The sequence below is a fragment of the Mugil cephalus genome, chromosome 9 (genome assembly GCF_022458985.1).
Source record: "Mugil cephalus isolate CIBA_MC_2020 chromosome 9, CIBA_Mcephalus_1.1, whole genome shotgun sequence".
Taxonomy (NCBI): domain Eukaryota; kingdom Metazoa; phylum Chordata; class Actinopteri; order Mugiliformes; family Mugilidae; genus Mugil; species Mugil cephalus.
Window position 1 is genome coordinate 13,208,822 of NC_061778.1, and position 22,222 is coordinate 13,231,043.

At 41.5% G+C, this 22,222-nt stretch overlaps 1 protein-coding gene across 1 annotated transcript in view; it reads right to left on the minus strand.

The window, feature by feature from the left end:
- The window catches only part of drd2a (dopamine receptor D2a), a 37,843-nt gene extending 28,366 nt beyond the window's left edge, over window positions 1–9,477 (minus strand). The window contains exon 1 of the mRNA XM_047595197.1: window positions 8,940–9,477. The gene's annotated coding sequence lies outside the window, so the exon portion shown is untranslated. The remainder of the gene's footprint in view (window positions 1–8,939) is intronic.
- Between the last annotated feature and the right edge of the window lie 12,745 nt (window positions 9,478–22,222).

Genomic DNA, 22,222 nt, shown 5'->3' on the forward strand with positions numbered 1-22,222 from the left:
AGCTGTTTCCTTTTTTTTTCTTTTTTTTTTTTCCATCAGATAAAGTGAAGAGTTTCTTTCCGAAAAGAAATTGCCAACGTTTGCGATATCTCACACAGACACAGTACGAGTTTATATAAAAGAGATTGAATCTACCAATTTCCAAACAGGGATGTTACAGCGGTGGGAATACACGAATGCCATTTGGTATGGCTTCCATGCTATTGTATGAGTCAGCAAATTAAGCTGTAACTATTTTATTATAATGAGACACAATAATGTAATTACAGGGTAGCAAAAGAGGCATGCCTTTACCTAGCGATTATAAAAATCGAGTCTCGAAATAACTGAGACATAATTATTTTATAATTCGCTCTTGAACACATTGTCTTTTACTCTTGCAATTATCTCAATGTATCCCAAAGTGTTTTTTAATTACAAAACGCATATGGCATTCTGCTGTTTTTAGGTGGTAAGCTTGTAAAGGCTGCCACTACAAAATGATTGTAGTATTACCTTTTATGCTGTTCATTGATAGAAATACTCGTGAAATTGCCATCAAATCCGTTACATTTTAAATGGATCGCGAGTTGGTATCAGGGGGAGGGTGCAAAAAAAAAGCGAATCATCAGGCAGGTTCCTTGTTGCTGTTGAGTACTAATCTCATCCAATCATGCGCCAGAAATGGAGTAATCAGTTTATTAAACCGCGCAATAAACCGCGCTGCTAATCTTACACTAAGCCCCATTTAATCAGTCATTTGGCCGCACTGAATGGCTGCTATATTCTACAGTCATGTAATTTGATTGTTAAACTGGCGTGAATACACAAAGACGCAAACGCGCACTCTGTGTGCATGCAACAAAACATTTGTCAAGACGCACCTCGTTGTTGTTGTTTTTGCCTGTTGCGCCGTATCCCCATTCACATTTGTGTGCGTTATTAGAGGGATTCCAACAAAAACCAATTGAGTGTCAACTTAAATGGATTCAGAAATGTAATTTGTGGCTATTCTGACAGAGTAATTGTTTTTTCTAACCTGATTACACCGATTATTCACACCGGGATTTTATAGAATTGCTTAAGGTAACAGACACAAGCATTTCTGCCTACAGATAGGGTATATTTAGTTTTTCTCTGTGGTCTTTGCATTATTGAATGTTGTTGTTATTTCCAGTATCGGTCTCCACAGAGGTGAAGCAAAACCTCAAACTGATACCACTCTGTCAATACTGTCCAAGAATTTGATTTTACCCTGCGATAGCCTTCATCCTAATGAGTTTTCTATCTGCCACAGGCCCCTTTTTTTTTTTTTTTTTTTTTTTTTTTTCCCAGGTCAAAGTGACTGATGCTGGAAAGTCAATGACCACCCAGTGAATTCCCTTTCACAGAAAAATGGCACCCTTTTGTTGCCGCACGAGTGAAGAGACAAGTCATTGCATTTGTGAAGCCACTTTTTTTTTTACGGGCTGGCTGTGTAGGTGGTAGCTGCTATGACTTTTACTGTGCTGAAAATAAACCTGCTTATTCAGAGTAGCAATTACTCCGTCATTATCTTGCCATTGCAATTATGGCCCCTTTCTCTCTGCACTTATCATTACCAAAGTTTTTTTCCTCGTAGCACCCATGAAGGTGCATTTGGCTTGACGTGACATGCGTCTGACACAAGAGCAATAAATGGTTAATGTTGAAAAAGGCTCCCTCTTAATAAAAATTACCAATGTAAAGGCTGCATTTTCTCATTTCCTTTAATAGCAAATGTGACAATCCGCCCTAAAGGCCACACTTTCTAGTGCATTTAGTAAAATATCCACATCCTAATAAACCACAGATGTATGAAGTGTTTAGGTTTAAAAGCAACATTTCTATCTGTGATTATAAATCCCTACTTCTCTACAGTATGCAGCTGATTATCATCTCTCTGCTTAAACAGAAAAAGAAATAAAGGCACACAGAAGTTTCTTTTACAATGCTGGAGAGCCAAGTTGACTTATGAGGGGGGAAAAAATAAAAAATAAATTACCATAGAGACCACTAGTCATTTATTTGATTGACATATGCAATAACCTGGATCACAGGAAATGGCTTTCAAAGTGCAAGTTTTAACACAGACAAGGGAGTTTTCACTTTGGTGGAGCTGTCACAATGAGATGAAAACAAATGATATACTGGAGACCATCCAGGAAGCCTCAAGACAAGTTGCACTGAAAGGATGGAAGGAAGGAAGAGTGAGACTAAATGGCTAAATAAAAGGCATTGATGCCCACTCAAAAACACAGAATTTATAAAATTCCACCTATGCGTGATTGCTGTTACAGTCGCACATAAAGGTTATTGTAGTGGCGATTTAAGCCATTACCTGCTCAGATCGAGCCATAAGGGTAAAAATGGTAGGGCATACGCACACTGGAAAGAGAGGAAAGGGAGGTTGGTAACAAGCCTCCATCGACCTCATTAGGTTGTAGGGAAGCTCCAACCTAACAACTGGTCTTGTCTCTTGTGAGGGTGCTGCACACACACGCATGCACACACACACATCCCTTGCTGCTTTTCCATTACACACCATAAACACACCGGCACACAAGCGGGTATGGAGGCAGGAGCGCGCACATGCAAATATCCCTGCACAGTCTCCCTTCCCATGATTTTTCCTGACACACCTTGCCTCCTGAACAGAGGCTCATATGCCTCAGGTAAATCAGTTGTTACTTGAGGTACTTTTCGGCAACAACTGTCTTGTTTATGAAATAGCTGAGGCAAACACAACAGGGTTTTTTTTGTTGTTATAGCTATGACTAAGCTTACCGCACAGTCATCTAGCTTTAGTTTATAATCCTGCTGGTCGGTGTTGTTCAGAGATTGACTGAAGCAGGACCAGTGTTCATTTTGGTAATAAAGATGAGTAAAACTTGTGTCTTTGGTTTTTGTAGTATTTCCTTTCTCTCTCATTTTCTGCTAAACTACACACAGAGACCTCCAGCCTCTACCCCTCTTCAAGCTAGGTGGAAATGCAGTATAATCTGGTCATTTTTTTTATCTTGTTCTATAACGAATCTGCAGCCAACTGTGACATTTGTGGCACACCTATATTGCTTTCATTAGTTGTGGACATATAGGACTGAGCTGGAAGCCTCAGTATGATCCAAACAAATGTCAGTGATTACAAAGTTATTATTAGAAACAGAAAATAATAATCTTTTAAGACACAAGGGTTCTTGTCAATGAAAAGTTTACTTGTCTGTGCGAGAATTACATTCATATTCAAAGCGCTTAGGAGAACTTAGGAGAAATAAAATTGATATTTATATATATATATAATTTTTTTTTTTGAAAATGCACTGTGTACTCGGACTCGGACGGTTACAACAGATCTACAGCGAGTTCTTGGGGTGGTGAAGTGCGATTCTGTCAGTTTGCCAGATACAGTGGCTACGAAACCTCAACAATGCTTTGTGGTATTTACATTTGCATAGTAAAAGTTTTTTTTTTTGTATAATGGTGTTGGATTCTTTTGGTGAGACAAGGGGAATAGGTAGGATTTTAAACACCTGTTCCTCCTGTGGGCGTGACCGACGAGAGGAACACATTTTTAAGTGACACGTCGCCTCTAGACTGAAGGTGGCAGCCGAAACATGTCAGGTCTTTAAAATCTTACCTATTTCCCTTATCTCACCAAAAGAACCAAACACCATCATTGAAAGTTAAAGAAGACAAAATGAATGTTTTTGAGCTAAAAGATGTTTCCATATCCTCTGTTGCTGAGGAAAGCTTATCTGCAGTTTGAAAGGCAAGAAACTTACTTATCGGCGCTTTTCAGGGTCTGCCAATACCCTTGTGGTATAAACTGTATATACGTGTGAATGTAACAACCACAAAGCATTGTTGTCAGGAAATCCCATCAGTTGCTAGAAAAGGCCGTCCCGAATTACAGCCAGGATGCTCCGACCATGGGCAGCACAAAAAGAGGCCAGAGGCACCACATCTATAGAGGCAAGGATCGACCACAGCAGACAGGACCCAAGATGCAGACTGTGCAAAGATGCCCCAGAGACAGTACAGAAACTGTAGACTAGACTGGAGGAGAGAGTACACTGGGAGATAAACATGTACGTAGTTCGGATAGTGAATACGAAACTCTATGCCAACTATGGAGCCCACAAGTCCCGATGGGACACAACACTGAAAGTGGGTGCGAAAAAGACTACTGAGACGTCAAGATCCCCTGGGACTTCAAGATCCAGAGTGACAAGTAGCTGCTGGCTAACCTTCCACACAGAGAGCAGAAGAGGGCAGTTGTTAGAGATGTGGCACTTCCAGCTGACAGCAACATCAGGCAGCGGGAACCTGAGAAGTTCAAGAAGTACGAATAATCGGAACAGGTGTGGAAGGTGTCAACGGTGGTTCAAGTGTTAACAGGAACCCTAGGGGTTATGACTCCTAAACTGCTGTAGGGCCTCCCGTTGTTTCCAGAAATGGCATCGCAGATCTCTGTGTAGAAGAGAACACAGCATGCAGGACTCTCACTGCTGGGTCAGTAGCTAATCTGTGTCTGCTGCAAACAGCTGCCTGTGGTTTTATGCTTGATTTTGGTCAGATCCATTGGCAAGCAACCAAACAGAAAACCAAAACAGTTCTCAGTTAAAACTGGCTGCAAGGACAATGTTAGTGCTGGGGTGGTTAATTCTCTGTGGGACTGGCACTACACGCAACCATTTACATAACCAGGACTAATCACTCTGTTGGGTTCTAGTTGCTGACTTGTTCAATCATCTGGTTGTTGCAGGCATTGCTATATTTAGACATTAGAATTTACTAAGAAAGTATTTGATTAGATGTTCATTTATCAAGGCTAAGACCAAAAGGTCACACAGGAACTATGTTTGCCTTGTTCCCCAAACAAAAGTATCTCAGACTGTTGAGGACAATGTGAAGGAAGATGCCACTGAAAGGCTGTTTAGAACATGGGAACATGGCCAGCTTTTATTTGGTGCTTGACACGACAGGTTGGGGGGAGGGAAAAAATCAGAGTGATGCATGAGTCATGTTATGCCAAACTCAAACCTGACACATCACCCCACTTCATCCTACTTTCACCTTTTTAATTGTCTGACGTTTAAAAGCTAAATATTCACAGCCAAAGAACAGCTTTTAAACAAGTTGTGGAAATTTGTTTTATACACAACAGCAAAGAGTCTGTGTGCGTCAGGCACCTTTTGCTGAAGCTGAAAGGGTCTGAAACTAACGTTATTAATTTAAAAATCACCAGAGAAACAACCTTGAATGGACCACAAAGTCTGTCTCGGGGCATTTAGACCCAACACTCTACACAGTGTGATAACAGGGAAGAAATTGCATGTCTCCTGAGAGATTCTTGCTGCTTTTGCTATGAATCTTCATTCCCTTCCCTACTGTCTAATAGTCATCCTGTCAATAGCTGCACAATGTTTTTGGTCCCACTAGTACAAATTGTTACTGTTAAAGAATTCCCCCGTGGGCTCATGAGAAGTTTTTAAGCCATTTGCCTCCAATATCCTATAAAGCTCTGTGAGCTGAGAGATCTTCTGTCCAGTGATGTTCATTTTACATGTGTCTGAATTCAATACACATGTGCATTCATGCACACATATTGTGTGTGACAGTACAAGTCGCCTGATGTCCTGTGAACAGTGTAGCTAACTGTAGCTAAAAACACTTTCACACCTCTTAGGCAAATGTAGCACGTGTGTCTATTTCCACAGTGTTTAAGTGGGACAGAGTCATAGAAAGCTTCAATGTCTTTTTCTTACCATCTTGACTTTTGATTGCTGATTGCTCAAACTTCAACAAACAAGGACCATTGAGCAAAGCACAACTGTGCGATGATCCATTTCTCTCCAGCAGGGCATCGTGTCTGTTATTTTTGTCTGTTTTTAGACGGCCACTTTAGCAACTTTGTGTTCCAAATATAAAGCTGCATCTGTGAAAGTGTTGGTGATAGTCAAATTTATAAACTGCACAATAAAGATAGTGTGTATGTGTGTGTACACCTCACCATGATTACTGAGTACTGTTGGCACTTAAATGTAACGTATGTGTGATAGCAAATAGAAAGAGAAGAGTGTTAGAAAAAGAATATCTATCTAGCGAAAGACTAAACAGAGCCTACTGATGGTAACAAAATACTGGCCACAGGTACTCGTTATGCATACAGTTAATATAAACACACCACTAATGTACGAACTGACCATTCAGCTGGCATGATATAACTTTCTCAACATATAACTGTAACCTGGAGCATAACCAGATCACGATAGAGCTCCTATTGGCTTTTGGACCTAATTGGCTCCTCCATCCTTTCAGTGATGGTGCGGGTCCCTGGAGTGCTGATGTATTTGACGTGCTGGTGAATGGGTTTCATGAGAGAGAAAGAATGTAGGCCAGTCAGATACATTCACAGAGATCCATAGAATTAAATTATTTACTTACTACAGCGGGGCTGCTTCAGACACATGACCACCATGCATATGCCTTAAGTAGTGGCGAGCTGTTTTGGAACAGGGGGATATCACATGTGTCTAGTGCAGATAGTGTATTGCACTAGACTATACTATGTATGTTTAACCTGCCGGCAATGTGGGGGCCTTTTTGAGCATCAATTTAGCACACTGAAAAACTAAACTATTTATGTTTCGGATGGAGGCACATGTACAGGTCACTGAAGCTCCTCGGCAGTGCTTTTTGAAAAATGTTTATTCTGGTCTAAACAACGTTCCTCCGAAGCAGTATTTCCTCCTTAGAGTGACACAACTATATGAAACATCTCATATAGTCTCCTAGGCTCTGTTATCCCTGTGCCGCAGTTAAAAAAAAAAAAAAAACATCTGTGAACCTTGACATTTATGAGGTTTCACTCTTGCAAAAGCATGACTGCGACACGTAATTACGTTGGTACACAAAACAACATTTTACCGGCACTAAAGCATGCAGCGATAAATTAGTAAGCATCACTTCACCTGCCAGAGTTGATCCATTTTCCAAATATTCAGTGCCTTGGTACTACTGAAAAATTAATAGATGACTGTGACATTCCCAAGAGTTTATTTCCTTGTTTCTCATGTAGCTTTCTGTCATGTTTCAGAAATCTGGTACCATGCAGTTAACTACAATAAAAACGTTACCCACTGCAGTTTCCGCTCTTGCAAAACCTGACCACAGTTGTGCCTTCCCAGTTCCCTGCGTGGGGGCTTTCTCTGGTGAATGCCTTTCACATTAGTCTGTTTAATAAGTAACGCTGCGATTGCAGAGACCGGATCAAGACGCAGAACACTGTAAACAACAGCAACAACTTTTGTTTGGATTTGTAATTAGATTTCATAAGCACAAGCCGTGACACTGTGTTGTTTTTGTCAAATACATGTCATTGCTCTAGGGAGCAGTGTGTTGAATTTAAATGTCTGTATTGACTGACCAGCTGCGTCAAGTGGCTTGGTTTAAAAACCTCTTAACCACTGTGTTAATAATGTGCCTTATCCACTTGAACACTATACACCATCCTAATGTAAATATCCTCATATCTTCTATAAAGAGCTGAATTTTGCTTATTATCTGGGCTTCTTTGCCTTATTTTATCTCAAATGATCATTTGTCTTATTTTACATGGACATTTGTCAGGAAGGATGCTTCCAGGAGATTTGATTCAGAGGAGCTCCCTGTGCCAAACAACTGGGCTAGACGAGCGCTGCATCAGGCACCTCTGCTGAGGCTTATTTTCCACACAAGAAGGTGTGACAAATCAGAGACAGGAAAGTGTAGAATTCATAATGTGTCTTGGATGGATGCCAAACAGTCACAAAACCCAGCCTCGGCAGATTAACTAAAGATGCTTTCACAAGGGATTAGCAGTTTGCTCGCCTCTTTTAAGGGAGCATTTAGATGGTTAATTCTGCCCAAGTGGAGTTGACGTGACCAATTTTCCCAGTCAAATAAAGCCTGACAGTGTCCTTTTTAATGACAGCCTCAATTTGCCTACCAGGTGTTATTACCACCTCCAGAGATCTCTACCTGCTGGCTCAATGAACAGCTGCTGACCAAATGTCAGTGCAGTTTTTAGTCATTGGTCGTTAGTATTTTCCAGAAGCCAGTCACATGTCGTTCTTATTTTCTCTTCTTTTCTTCTAAAAGTGATTAAAGGATATTGATGTAAACCTGATCATCAATCTATCTTATTAAGAAGAATTTGAAAACCAAAGCGCAATGCTGTGCACCCAAAGAAAAGGCAATTAACACCTTTAAATTTGTAGTAAAGTCTGGCCAAATACATTACACTGAGAATTATATAAAGGTCAGCAGCACTCTTGGGCAAGTACCAAAAGGTGGAAACGCACACACGTTTATCAGGAGAGCTGCACATAAACAATACAGTTTTTTTTGTTTTGTTTTTTCTTCTCTACCTCATTTATTTCGCCTCCTGGTGTTAACGTGTTAAAGCTTCTCAGGACAGGTTGTGCAGTCACAACAGCAGTTACCTGCCCTCCACAAATTAAGCCTTGTGCCGAGGACCCGCTGTCTCTGGAGAGCCCGACACTAATTACAAATTGGGAAGCACAAACAGATCTGAAACCGCGATTTGGTGAAAGGCACGTTGACAGAGGCACAGTGCCGCTCTGGAGAATTAAACTGTAGCTCACTTAGAGCACTTTTCCTAGCCTGGATTAGGACGGAGACTAAATGTTTGATGTTTTGCATTAACGGCCAAACCAGGATCAATAATGTAAATAGTCGTCCAATACCAGTAAATCCTTCCTAGTGCGTGTCCGTGTAACGGCACCTATACTGTGCTGAAGTGCGCGCACTCACTCATTCACAGAAATTGTATATCCACAGCTTTGGACGACGTATTGCGCTACCATGTGAATCTATAGCCCCAATTACCTTGTTTTTCTCAAGTTTGGTACATCTCACAGAAAACAAAATTGTCTTACCTTCACGCCATAAGTTTGACTGAATCTTTGTTTTTGCAGGCACCGACTGTTAAATCCAAGAGCATCCACAGTTAGCTCCCACTGTATCCTTCATTTGCTTTGCACATTGTTTACTCTTTATAAATTAATCGAGTCGGTGCAGCGGCTCGGGTGCGAGACATTAGTACGAGCTCGTAGGAAAAATGATGCGCTACTGGGAGCAAAACAGCTAAAATGTAAAAAAAAAAAAAAAAAAAATAGAATAAAGAATAAAAAGACTTGATTTACTGCTTTCCGCAGGTTTAGGAAAAACTCGAATAATGGTTTTCCACAGCTTCGATCTGCAGAAGTGAAGCAGGAGCTGAAACTGTGCAGTGTCCTTGTGGTGTTCAGCAGCTTTACGCACGGAGCGGAGTTACCTTCGGTACTGACGGAGGCAGGAGACACAGACCGTAAAGAACTGGAAAATCAAGGCGGGGTTACATCCGTTTAATCCCTTGCAGAGACGTATGCTTCTTTTAATGTGAAATCGTGTTCTCTTATGTTTACCTCAGATTTTCCACTCTTCACTTTCACTTCACTCTGCGCTTTTTAAAAATATTAGTAACCAATTGGGGGGGCGCAAGATATGAAATTCAACTTTTAATGGCAGGATGCAGTTTGTTTATAACTGGGAACACGTTGATTTTAGTGTTTGGAGACTTGGAGAAAACTACAGTGAACACTGCGTGTGGATTTATCCCACTCGTATCATTTCGTATCGTTATATTGCACGGTCGCTTTGTTTTTGTTTTTAATATAAGAAGAACTCATATCTCAGTTCTTATAGCTCTGGTGGGTTTTATCTTCCTATTAAATCATGAACTCTCTTTCACAGGGAATGCTTTGTGAAAACAATTAAGCATCTGAAAGGACAGAAAACCAGGAGTATTATGAGCCTTGACGACAGCACTGAGAATAAATGCACAAAGCATTTCACATTACTGAGATTTATTTACACCTTCATCTGGAATTTGATATTCAGCTGGAAATTACCCACACAGTGTCACCTGCCTCAGACTGTGCACATGAAGAGACATACACATGAGAAGAAAAGCAGTTTTACTGTTCATCAGGATCCATTTTTGACTTCCCATGTGATGCCCCACAATAGGTAGACTGAATGAAGGGGGGGGGGGGGGGGGGGGGGGGGGGGGGGGGGGGTTAAACAGAAGGTCCTTATTCCAGTCCTCATTATTTCAGATCTACACTTGTAATCTTTTACAGCTTCTGAATTAATTTTTCATGAAGCTCATGGGTGGTTATCGTAGAATTCTCCTTAAGATGTACCGGGGTTTCACATCACATTGCTCTGTGGGCAAACACACATGTGAGACTTAAATAAGGGTTATTTGTTAAAGCATAACCCGGATAATACATGCATGGTAACACAACACTGAGTATAATCAATAGAATGCCTTGTTCTCATTACCAGAGGATAAAAATGAAGACGAGCGCTGAACAGGTCTATACTGTCAGGGTCTAAGACCACTCGGCTACACTTTTACATTAAGCCCTATTAAATTGACATCGAAATAAAATATTAATGGTAGACTGCTTGCACAGAAATACATTAGCTGGCATCACGTAGGCCTGACATTCTGTTGTAATTATATTTTAGTTTCTGAAAGCAGGATTCTTCTGAAAAATGTTTTAATTATTGCAGCATTGCTTAGTTTCTGAACCTGAACTCATTTTATGAATTGTGGCATGTCTTAAAAGCTAGAACATGGCAAGATACTTAAATTTTATTTAATTTATTCCTTCAACTTTGCACCCTAAGCCCAACATAAACATACACAACAGTTATAATTAGTCTCTATTCTGCAGAAAGTTTGGAGGCGCAGTCTAGGACCCACGGACACTCTGAGGAAATGTAGGTAAGACGTGTTTGCAACATGAGCAAAGCAGCGCAATCTGAGGGGACACATGCACAACAAAATCAAAAGATGAATCCCAACAGCCAGTAACTACGTAAAACATCACATATTTATGATACTAACGGAGCATTCAGATTTTCTTATGTTGGAGGCAGCCCTCACCAAAAAAAGGTTTTCTCGCGTTTGTGCTCTTATGGGGACATCTATAGCTAGGCAGATGACTTTGTCACTGATCCACGCACAAACACACATACACACACCACTCGGATTCAAATGCCCATGCAGAACGCACACAAACATGCACTCTCCCCAGGCTTGTTGTGGGAGGCGCAAACACATCTAACTGCTCACTGCCAAAAGGTAACACTGCAGCCTGGTGCTGCCTGATAAGGCCTCTTTTAATAATGTGTGCTGATGGGTTGATGTTGGCAGGTTGCTAAATCAATCACAGCAACACTGATGATACTATTCTACCGACCAGCTTCACCCTCAAGTTTCAGTAATGAAATGTTTTGTAATCCACTAAACGATTTCTTCCAGCGACTCATAATGCTGCGTACAATATTTTTTCTCAAGGGGGGTAATGTTCACTTTAGGAACCGACATTCATTTTGAGCCTCATGTTGAAGAGGGATAGCCAAAGCTCAGGGCCACCACCGGTTTGCGGCTGCCGACTTAAAGTGTGAGCTGAGAACCTTGACGTGACACAAAAGGCTCTTTCACTCTCAAACAGCAAACACACGCACACATTCACCATCAATTGCTCCTGAAAGTGAATCATATTTTACGCACCAGCAGTCAGTGCTTTAAAGTTCATCCCATCCAATAAAGAATTTATGATATTGCCACCGGTTAGCACCAAATAAATACGTGACATATTACGCTTGGCACCTAGGCCGGTTCCCTGGCTAACGCTGGCGCTGTAACCTGACATCCTGAGTGCTGAGTGAGACGGAGACAAAGAGGCAGAGAGTTCTGGCATGGTTCCCATGCTTAGAAGACAATAGTGACATCAACTGCAGTGCAGAAAAGAATTAAAGGAGAGATGAGGAAGATGTGATGAAGAGATGTCTGTCTGTGAGGGAAGTGCTAATAGCTCCTTTCAGTGCTGAGAGACGAGATGTTTGGAACGTGCAGTGGCTAATTTTCTGCGTTTGCTTGTCAACAAATTCCACAATGAGACCAAGACAAAAAATTTTAAAAATTGATGTGCTGCACGTCTGATCACGCACAACAGATGCACCATGAACCACAGCGACACTTTCCTTCGTGAAGATGAACACTGTGGATTCTTGGTAGCCCCAAAAATAAAAGCTGATTATCCATGTCAGTGACATATGCTAAAAACTACAGGATCCAGCTGTTGGTGCTTTTGCCGTGTTAGGCATGCAAGTGATCACATACGGCCCTGACTAACAAAACTCTGTCTGAATAAATTGTCACAAAGATTTCTCTTGGTCTTACAATTATTTTGGTGTTCCCTTGACCTCTAGCCTCCAAGATGTCAAAAACACTTGAGTGTTTGGTGGGAAAATAAAGTTTTGCTGATATTTCTTGTTTTAAACCATGCTTTATTTTTATATTTTTTATGGATGTTGGCAACCTAACCAACATGTTGGGGTGATCATTGTGCGCATACAGCTGCTAGTGTTTAGCTAAAAGAGTGTGTAGCTCCTAGTTTGGTTGTAGACTCCAGGGCTTATTCTTTGCTCCCCTTTCCACTGCAACTTATTGTATTTTGCATAACACAGTGGAGTATTTGTTTCTATTTACCCTGTGGACTATTTGGATCGTTTTTAAGAGCGGTGTTCTTAAAAATGAGCACTGGGAAGAAGAATAAAAAGCATAAATGAGGAAATGAGCCAAGATGCACAGTATGTATCGTATTCAAGTAGAAAAAGAACAAGACGGACAGAGCAACAAACAGAAGACATTTAAACAAAAAGGCCTGAAGTGAATTTATATGCATTTTTTTAACAAATTAATTATGAGTAGTGCTCATCCTAGAGATGGCTGCTCAATGGACTATTAACTGAGCAGCCAGTGTCAAGAAAAAGCTAGACGCTGGTTTCTGCAAGAGGGATTATTGTTTATTTCATCACTGTGTTCAGTTGCACAGTTTCCCGCAGAATTTTGGAACTTTTGTCATTACATTGCAGTGAAGCTTTTGCAGCAATCAGGGCAACTTTCCGCCTTGTTTCTTTGTGACATTCTATCAGATGCCACAGCGCAGCGGCTATGGGCAGGAAGAAGAAGGAGGAGGGGTGAGAGAAAGTGATGTTCAGAATGAAGAATAAGTGTAGGAGCAGGAGGAGGAGTTGTAAGGTGAATAATCAAAGCTGGGGAAAAAAATAAATAAAAAAATAAAATCTTAAAAATCTTATCAGAATCATAACCAGGCACTGCATCATTGTCCACAAAGAGAATTGGATGCAAATTGTGGTTTCGTGAGATCAGGGACATGGAGGCGGGTTACAACTGGGAGAACAGAAAACAGCCCATCTACTGTAATTGTAAAGCTCAAGGTCAGTCACTGCTGAAGCTGCCAAGTCAAGCAGCGTGTGAACAGTGTGATGGTGCACAGTGGAGGTTACTATACATTCATAAACAAGCCTGTTGACCTTATGGCCAGTCTGGACTTAGTTCTGGGAAATGACTGTCTGCCTAAATTGAACTTGTCATGATAATGTATCCTCTTCCATCTGCCTGGAGCTGATTGCAGGCAGATTTGAAATTGAAAAGGTTTGTAGTGATTATGCTCAACTCAGACGCCAAATGGAAAAGAAGCAGTTTACAACTTGATTGGATCCAAAAATCAATTCACATTTGTCCCTGTTTGCTCCTATGTACGGTATATTTCTATGCAAATTTACTTCCCTGCTATTTTAGTTTCTTCTTCAAATCATGGGGCATAGATGGATCATCCAGATGGAAGGATGGACGGATAGATGGAACAGACGCTCCAATTCTACAGATGAACAAAAGATCAAAAGAAAACCATGAAAAGGCTGCAGAGAATAAACCATCCAACCTTGTGCACCGTTTTGCTGTTAATGGCAGTGGTGCTGTGGCATGCCACTGACTTTATTGGTTTTACTGGGCTGAAGATCGGAGTGCTGATTCCTCCAGCGACTGCTAGCTTAATCAGCTCCATGCGGGCTCAGTTCCACAGAGGGTCACATGTCATGTTATATCACAGGACTCATGGTTTTCAAGCCTTTGTTAGCTCATTCATTATTTGCTCATTTTATGCGTAGGTGAGATGAATACTGTTGATGAAATCAATTTCAGATTAAATACACAATGCATCATATGGTTACGCGTGCCTGCTGCATGCATGGGAACTAGGATATTCAGCTGCATGACTGACTGTTTCCGATGTGGTATTTTTATGATATAAGGTCCTATATAATTAAAAAATAACAGAAATACAACAGTAAGTTATGGTGGTTCGGACATACTCCGATCTATGAGTCCAAGCGGTTTTATTTTTGTCTCAGCATTCGATTATGTGCATGGCGTCCTTGAGGGCCCATTATCTTATAGTTTTGATTTGACTGACAAAACACGTGTTAGCCCTTGCACGCATAATAAATTTGACCTGTAGCTGGTTTGTTTCTACCCACTGATTTACATCTACAGTTACACGTATGTGTCGTGTCACCCGCCACTCAGTGTAAACTGTCGTACATGTTGTTCCTCAACTCAGTTCTCTCATCTCAAGTTGCTGTTAACAATGGTCAGCACACATACAGTATAAGGAAGTCTTAGTTCACGTTCCTCATATCAGGATGACAGTTGGCTGCACTAGAAGCCCCCAAAACATTGAATGCTGCCAGCGGCTAAGTCACAGTAGCCGATAGGCTCCAGGTTGCTTTGACCCTATTATTATTTTTATTAGAGTGCACTTTTTTCACCTTTTGTACTGCTTCCACACTTTACGTTTTTCGGCTTCCCACACATATTGCAAAGCGCTTGCAAAGCGCATTCACACAGCATGGTCCCGCCTTCCCGCTGAGACCAACCCTCAGCTGTTGAGATTAGAGAACAGCCAACAGTTTTGCTTTCCCACAATCACACCAGTGCACCAGCCCCTGCACTGTGTAGGAGAAATGGGACAACAGACGAAGGAATATAAAGAGGCACAAAAAGGAAAATTCACAACGAAAGATTGGGGAAACCTCTTAAATTCATTTTTTTTCCCGTTTCTTTCCAAGGTTTATTACATCACCGGGATGGCAAAACAGGGCTTCTGCAATCATCCCCCACTAATGTCAAGCGAAGACTACTTTAGCATTCGAGGCAGGCGTGCGCATCACCTTTTGCATGTGTACTATGTCTTCACACTTGGAGAATAATGCCTCAGCAGCATTTGGGTATCATCCTGAATGTATATCACTCATGCTCCTTCCCTTTTCTTTTTCAGTAACCAGTGTCATTATGTGGAGGAATGCACACAAACACCATTTCTCCTGAATATTTCATTTGAATATTTTGCCCCTGTTAGTGTGCTGCTTGTAAATATGCCCCTCTAGCTTCATGCTAATGTCCGAACTAACTCATTATTTTCCATGTTGGCCTGAAATAGACCATTTCAGATTTTTCAGAGGCAGAGAAAAATATGCTGTGGAGGCTTTTGCAACAGTATGATGCTCTTGAGTAAATAGCCCAGACGGCAATAATCAAAGTGCGAAGCTTTAAATTAAAAAGTTTATTTCTTGTGAATGCCTCATATCCCAATTGATAATTGGCTTCTGCACTTTGTGCACAATTTCAGCTGATCACATCACTAAATCTTCTTCTTGCTTTTAAAACTGATGGTTCATCATGTTTTGTGTTTTTTTTTTTTTTTTTTTTTTTGTTCCCGCATGAGGAATTATTATTTATTTCCTCTGTAGCTGACACCATCCAGTCATTTTTTCTGCTTGGCATAACTTGATGAAGAGGGCAAAGTTGGATTTATTAAAAAAGGAAATAACAGACAAATGGCAGAAAAAAAAAACAAAAGATAACAAAAAGACACAGAGTTGCTGGTAGGGCTAGAAAGACTGGCAGAGACAGACAAACACAGAATCTTTGGTAATGAAGGCAGTAGGACATGAAGTGCCCTCAGTAGCAGGGGGATAAGGATCTTTATTTTAAAGAAGCCAACTCTTGACAATAATTGGGAGCTAGTGACTGTGGTGGTGAGTCTGTGATGTGATCATTAGCCCAAGTGTGGAGGTTTCCTCCTCTGTGAGCGAGGGGGCTGGGAGGGGGGCTGGGAGGGTGGGGGGCGTAGAGGACAATGAACAGAGATAGCGAGACAGGCAAGACCGAAAAGTGGAAGATGTTTTTTTTTAGACCAGATTTAAGGTGCCAAAGTTCAAAATCTCAAGGGGAAGGATGCTCAGAGTCAACCCTGACAGAGGTGGAAAATACCCAAGAATACTCTCACTCATCCAGGACACCCGCTGCCACTCAGTCCGCAAGGTGTGAAGACTGAAAGTACAATAGATCTATGTCAGGGAAAGCAGAGGGGAGCAGCTGGTGGTGCTTGTGCTGGATTGCATGGCAACATTGAAAATTGGGCCACTGGCGTCTTGCTGCTATACGAGGCCTCAGTCTGGTTAAAGCAGGGCCCGGGTATGGTTTGAGAGGTGGATGCCTGACTGCATTCACAGTGTGCCAACCAGCGTGCCAGCTATTTGCTAAATGAATAGTATCAGCTTTAACACCACAACAAAAGGGCGAGCACACCGCCAATCACATTACATGTCTCATTACTGCTTGTTGCGTTTTCGTCTTTGGGAGTATACGTGCAGCATGGCACACACAGACATCTGAAACGGTGACAACAGGCTGGAAACGAACACACCGCAGATGGGCATCAGGGCCTGATTGAAAATACAAGGAAAGGACTGCAGCTTCTACGATACCGCCTGCAGTGAGACATGCATATGATTTTTGTGAGATGTCGTGTCTCAGTATCACATAAGGTAACCGTGTGACTAATTCATCTTGATCCTTTGCCATCTATCTCCCTGATGGAGGGCTTTTGCCCTTCACCGCTGGGTCAAGCTTCAGACTGTCACATCTCCACCACCTGACTACCGTGCCCTTCTCTAATTAGTTACAAATGGAACCACAGCTCCAGCTAAATATTTTATTTGGTAGTGAAGGTCATGCAGAAACCCTGTGTAGGATGTTCTTTTGCAAAAACGTTTGATAATTGCAGACATACTTGTTTTTTTTTTTTAAAGTCCAGCAATATGGCCACAACAGGCGTCGTTCTGCTTTACTCAAGGAAAAAAATAATAATTTTGAGAAAGGCCCTGGAGCACAGCTCTCTGTGAGTGTGTCAGCAAACAACAAAGATGGAGAAATGAGCCATGTCCTGTGGAGACCCAGCACATTCCTCCTACATCGCAGGCAGTGTAACTGAAGCATGCATAGTCTGTGTCAAAGGGCACTCATTGATTTGTATGACAGTGTAATGGCTACACACACTGGTTTAGTCTTACCTGCTTACATTACAGCATTGCTCTTTCCAGCCCCATTCCTTTCAGGTCCGTGCTGGGACCATGTTATTCATCGCGTCACAGTGGGAGAAATTTACTGTTCAAACACTCTCCTCATCTTCATTTTTGGATTATGCATTACCCCAGAACACTGAGAAACTGTGATCTGTATTTACATAAGGAGTCTGGACCAGGCAAGAGGTCTCCTTGCCCAGGGTGTGATGGTGTTCTCAAGTGCCGTCTCCACTGTCTCTACACACACACATCCTCGGGCAACTTATGTACCGCTTGTATTCGTGCATGGAGCCTGTCGGCTTCAAAACCGTCCGTTCTTTTCTCTATTTCAATATCTCTATATACTCTCTACCTTCCACCGTGTGCCACATCCACAGTCACGGCCATAGCGGAGCAGAAAGTAATCTTTGTAGCGTGTTGCCTTTTCCACTTCTGGCTCCCTTCACATTTTATGCTGCACTGAATTCTGGGCATCAGTTGGGACGGTCGAGGGCCCATCCAGAGCCCGCATCACGAAATTAATTTCCACCGTAAACCTGTATTCATGCGTGCGCCTTGCGGCAGTTTGTGTATTAATAATAATCCTTGGTGTTCTTTTTGATTGCAATAGTCATAACTCTTATGAATACCAAGAGACCAGAGAGGACAGGGGAAAGCGTATTCAAAGAGATGGGAGACGAAAAAGAGGGAGAGATAAGAAGATGGGATGGGCAGGGGGCCAAGGGAGGCTAGGGGGAGTCCATGAGTAATACAAAATGACACCACAAGAGAGAGATCAGAAGCCCCCTGCTGTCTCAAACGACACAAGGAATGTATTTTTTTTTTTTAAAGAATAAGTAAATGATTTACCTCATGCATTTATTCAATTATAATCAAGTGACACTCTACAGGGAAATCACACTCATAAGCACTGTGGTTTCAATCATCTTTCTGTATGCATGTAAACAAACTTTATATTTTGTACTTCGCAGCAGGTTGAGGGAGTGATTCTGGCCAACCAAAAGCTTTGAAATACTTAGAAATGCAGTCTTTAAAGGGACACGTACAGCACAGACAAGCTTCAAAGGTCTGCTGGGAGCAACACAATCTGGAGCGTTTGTGGCCTTGCCTGTTGCTTTGTGATAGCGCCATCTATTTGACTGGCGTGTGCGTTCACGTGGCTGTTGCTGTAGACAATGTTTGCGTGTTTGAGACCGGTCCGTATCTGGTGGACTGACTGCTGACAGAAGTCCTCTCTGTCTAACGTGTTATTGACTGTCACTCAGTGGGACCTTCACAACCATCACAATCAATTAACATCTTATCATATAGCCAAGAAGTGGCTCCGCGTGGGTTGATTTCAAGGGCAAATATGATATGAGCCGAGTAATCCACTCGCAGAGTTTATTATGGCGCCTCACCAGAACACTCGGGGAAATAGGAGAAACCTGGGATGGAATGAAATTAGAGAAAAACACCTTTTCCGCGTATAGGATATAAAATCTGAATCATTAAATATACGGTTTGTAGTGTAAGCATCGACCTTCCACAGTTAGTAATCCAGCTTCTCACCTCGTGTCGAAACGGCGCCGATTGCAAAGCGCTTGTTCTCTACATAATAAGCTCAGATGTTGTGAAGGTGCTGGCGAAGTTTTAGCTCACATTCAATTAAAGTGAATGCGCTCGAGTCGATAAGCGTCTCTCTTTAAATCCCACTGCACTGTATGTATAGGCAATGCTAATGGGAATGTGTACAAAAGCCTTTGAGATAGCTTCAATGGGAAGCTCATCTACATAGCTAACTTTTGAAAGCAAGACCCAGATAATAGTTGAATATAAACTAATCTTAAGTTTAAAATGGTCACTTACATAATCGCTCTATTTTCATCACTTGAAAATGAATTTTATTAGTTTAGCTGGGTTTACTTTAGGCCACAACTTGGAGGGGTATTTTTTCAGTTTTTTTTTTTTGTTGTTCCTATGTTACTTACTTGATAACAGATCATGTGCACTAGAAACAAATATAAACACCGGAGGCTGCGATCTCCTTGCGTTGTCAGGCAGTTTGTCACCGTCACCAAGAAAAGTGAACTCTGCATTTTTTTTTCTTTATCTCTAACCTAGTTCGACGGTTTCTGTGATGTGCTTCACAACAATGAACCATAGGAGAGTTGAGTCTTCGATACCGAGGAAGATTTCTAAATCTAACAGAGAGGCGGAGAGAGTCTTTCATCTTACTGAGAGATAAGTCTGGCGATGGCTAATTCAAAGCCTCTGCAATTGATCCAACAATATCAAAAAAGAAGAGTTAAGATATGCTAATAATAATACAGTGTGTTTATCTCAGCCACACATTGGCCTTTCACATTGTCCTCTTTTTCCCTAGCTGGGACAGACTTTTTTTTTTTTTTTTACTTTAATTAGATTTAATAGTAGATATCCAATCCTTCAGAGGTCGCACTATCTGGCGTACAAAAGTAATATAAAAAAAAACCTTGCACTTACTACTTCACTGGACCGCTGTCTCTTGTAAATTAACAATGACCCATTTTATTTTTCACGTATTCTCATTGAAACTGACATCTCTTTTTCAGCGGAGAGACCTGTGAGAACTGCGTGAGATGAGGAATTTTATCCGATTTAATCACACCTGTGGGTGTGCAGGGTGCGCAACTCAAAACTGGCTAGCTAACCAGCCCCTTGTCTATGCATCGTGTCGGATTGGATGGAGGGATAGTGGGCGAGACGTGCTCACGCAGGGGACAAGTTGATATGTATTTGCTGCATCTGTGCAGAGCGTTGAATTTAACAGCCCACCAGGTGAGGTGTGTGTGTATAGAATCGAGAGTCTGATCCAGGCTTTAAAGCGGTGAAGGACTGAGAAAGTGTATTGCTCTTTTCGGATGATGAGATTCACCTTGCACCCCGCCCACTAATTCCTCTTGAGCGTCAGTGATTTTTGAACCAAGGCACAGCTCCTCCGCCGCTCAGTCGTCTTCTTCGACATCAAGGCTTTGACCATCCCCCACCGTTGATTCTGCCGAGCTGTTAGCAGTCAGGTCGGTCTATTAACATCACGGTTGACCTGCTTTGCACTTTCCCAGCAAGCTTAACCTCCCTTATTTCAAGGCAATCCTGTTTTTAAAGGCGGGAGACCTCAAGTCTTGTTTATATAGACAGATGAAGCATATTCTTTCCAACATCAGTTCATTTCGAGCTCGGCACCCTTTCCTCTCAATTTTCCAATTTGGTGTCAATGCACGGATTGTTAGAAGATACGAAAGCAGATCCACATTCTCTAAGCGTTTATTCTGAAGAGGAATACTGCACGGCATGGAAACTCAAGTGTCATTGAAAAATGGATGTCAATAGTCAAGAGTGAGAGGTTCTATAAGGGAGAAAGCTTCACATGCAGCTTTGAAAGAGCAGCCTTCCAAGTTCACTTGTCGCTATATGAATAAAAAGAGGAGTAAAACACCAAGAGACCAATTGCTAATTGACTCTAAAACCAGGAACAGTAATATATGTGCGCACACACAGTGTGTTGAAAGTGACTTTGTATTGTCTATCACTTTACTGCCAGTGTGAGAGACAGAAAAAATAATGAACTGAAGGCGCAGATTTCTGTTGTCAGTTTGTTTTTTAAAGGTATGCGGTTCACTGACACACATATCAGCGTCTGCATTTTTACTTTGAAATATGTAGTTTATCCTCCAGCTTTCCTAGTGAAGATGGAGGTACTGTACACAGAATAATTCACTGTGTGTGACTGGGGAGACTAATATATTCAGTCTGCCTTTTTACGACAAGATTGAAACAAGAAAGCCGGCGCATTTATTTTTTCTTCTCCAGGAAATGGATTTATTGAAGGACAAATACATGTCATAAAACGTGTACTTGTGTGTGTATATACTGTGTCTCTCTCTCAGTGTATGTGTGTGTGTGTGTTATAATAAACACTCAAGAGAGCCAGCTTTATTCATGTAAACTGTTACGCTTGAAGAAAAATGGCCGAGAAAGCAGAAATACATGTACAATATCTGGGAAACCCAATTGTCTTAAGCAGAATTACACGCGCAATATCTGGGAAACCCGATTGTCTTAAGCCCCTTGTTTATAGTGCACGTTTGTAGAGCAGTCAATATCTGCACGGAGACAGACTCATCTGCGCCATTAGGAGACCTTTAAGAAATGAATTACTACTTTTGGAATAAGGCAAAACATACACGATATCTGTAATGATTTTGCCCTTAGTCGAGGTAAGAGGCATTTCAGTTCATATTAGGTTTACCATCCCACTCCTCTTGCCCGCATGCCTCACACAAATGCACCAGCAGCATAAATTACCTCTTCAGAGGAGCAGAATACAAAACCTATTATTGGTTTGCTTGTAGCTCTAAATGTTCAGCATCTCTTCTTTGTACCAGTGTAAAAAGAAACTATTTTAAGGTGTAATGTTGAAGAAGGAAACAGTGGAGAGCGGGTTAGCTAACCAATGTTGGAATGTGAGCTGAAGAAAACTCACATTCTTCTTTACAGCGTTTTTTTTTTTTTTTTTTTGGTAAAAAAACTAAAAAAAACTAAAAAAAAGGCAATTTTGATAGAGCGTTTCTGACCTATTCATTCATTCATTTTCTTTAACCGCTTGTCCTCTGGAGGGTGGCGGGGTTGTTGGAGCCTAACCCAGCTGTCATTGGGCGAGATGCGGGGTACACCCTGGACAGGTAACACAGAGAGACGGACAACCATTCACACTCATAGTGCTGTCCAATATGTTGAACAGGTATTAATCCCAGGGTTACTGAATAACAAACTCAGCTTCTTTCATTTTCAACAAACTACTTATAATAGTAATCAGTCTGGACCAACGATGTTTTTTTTGTTTGTTAGT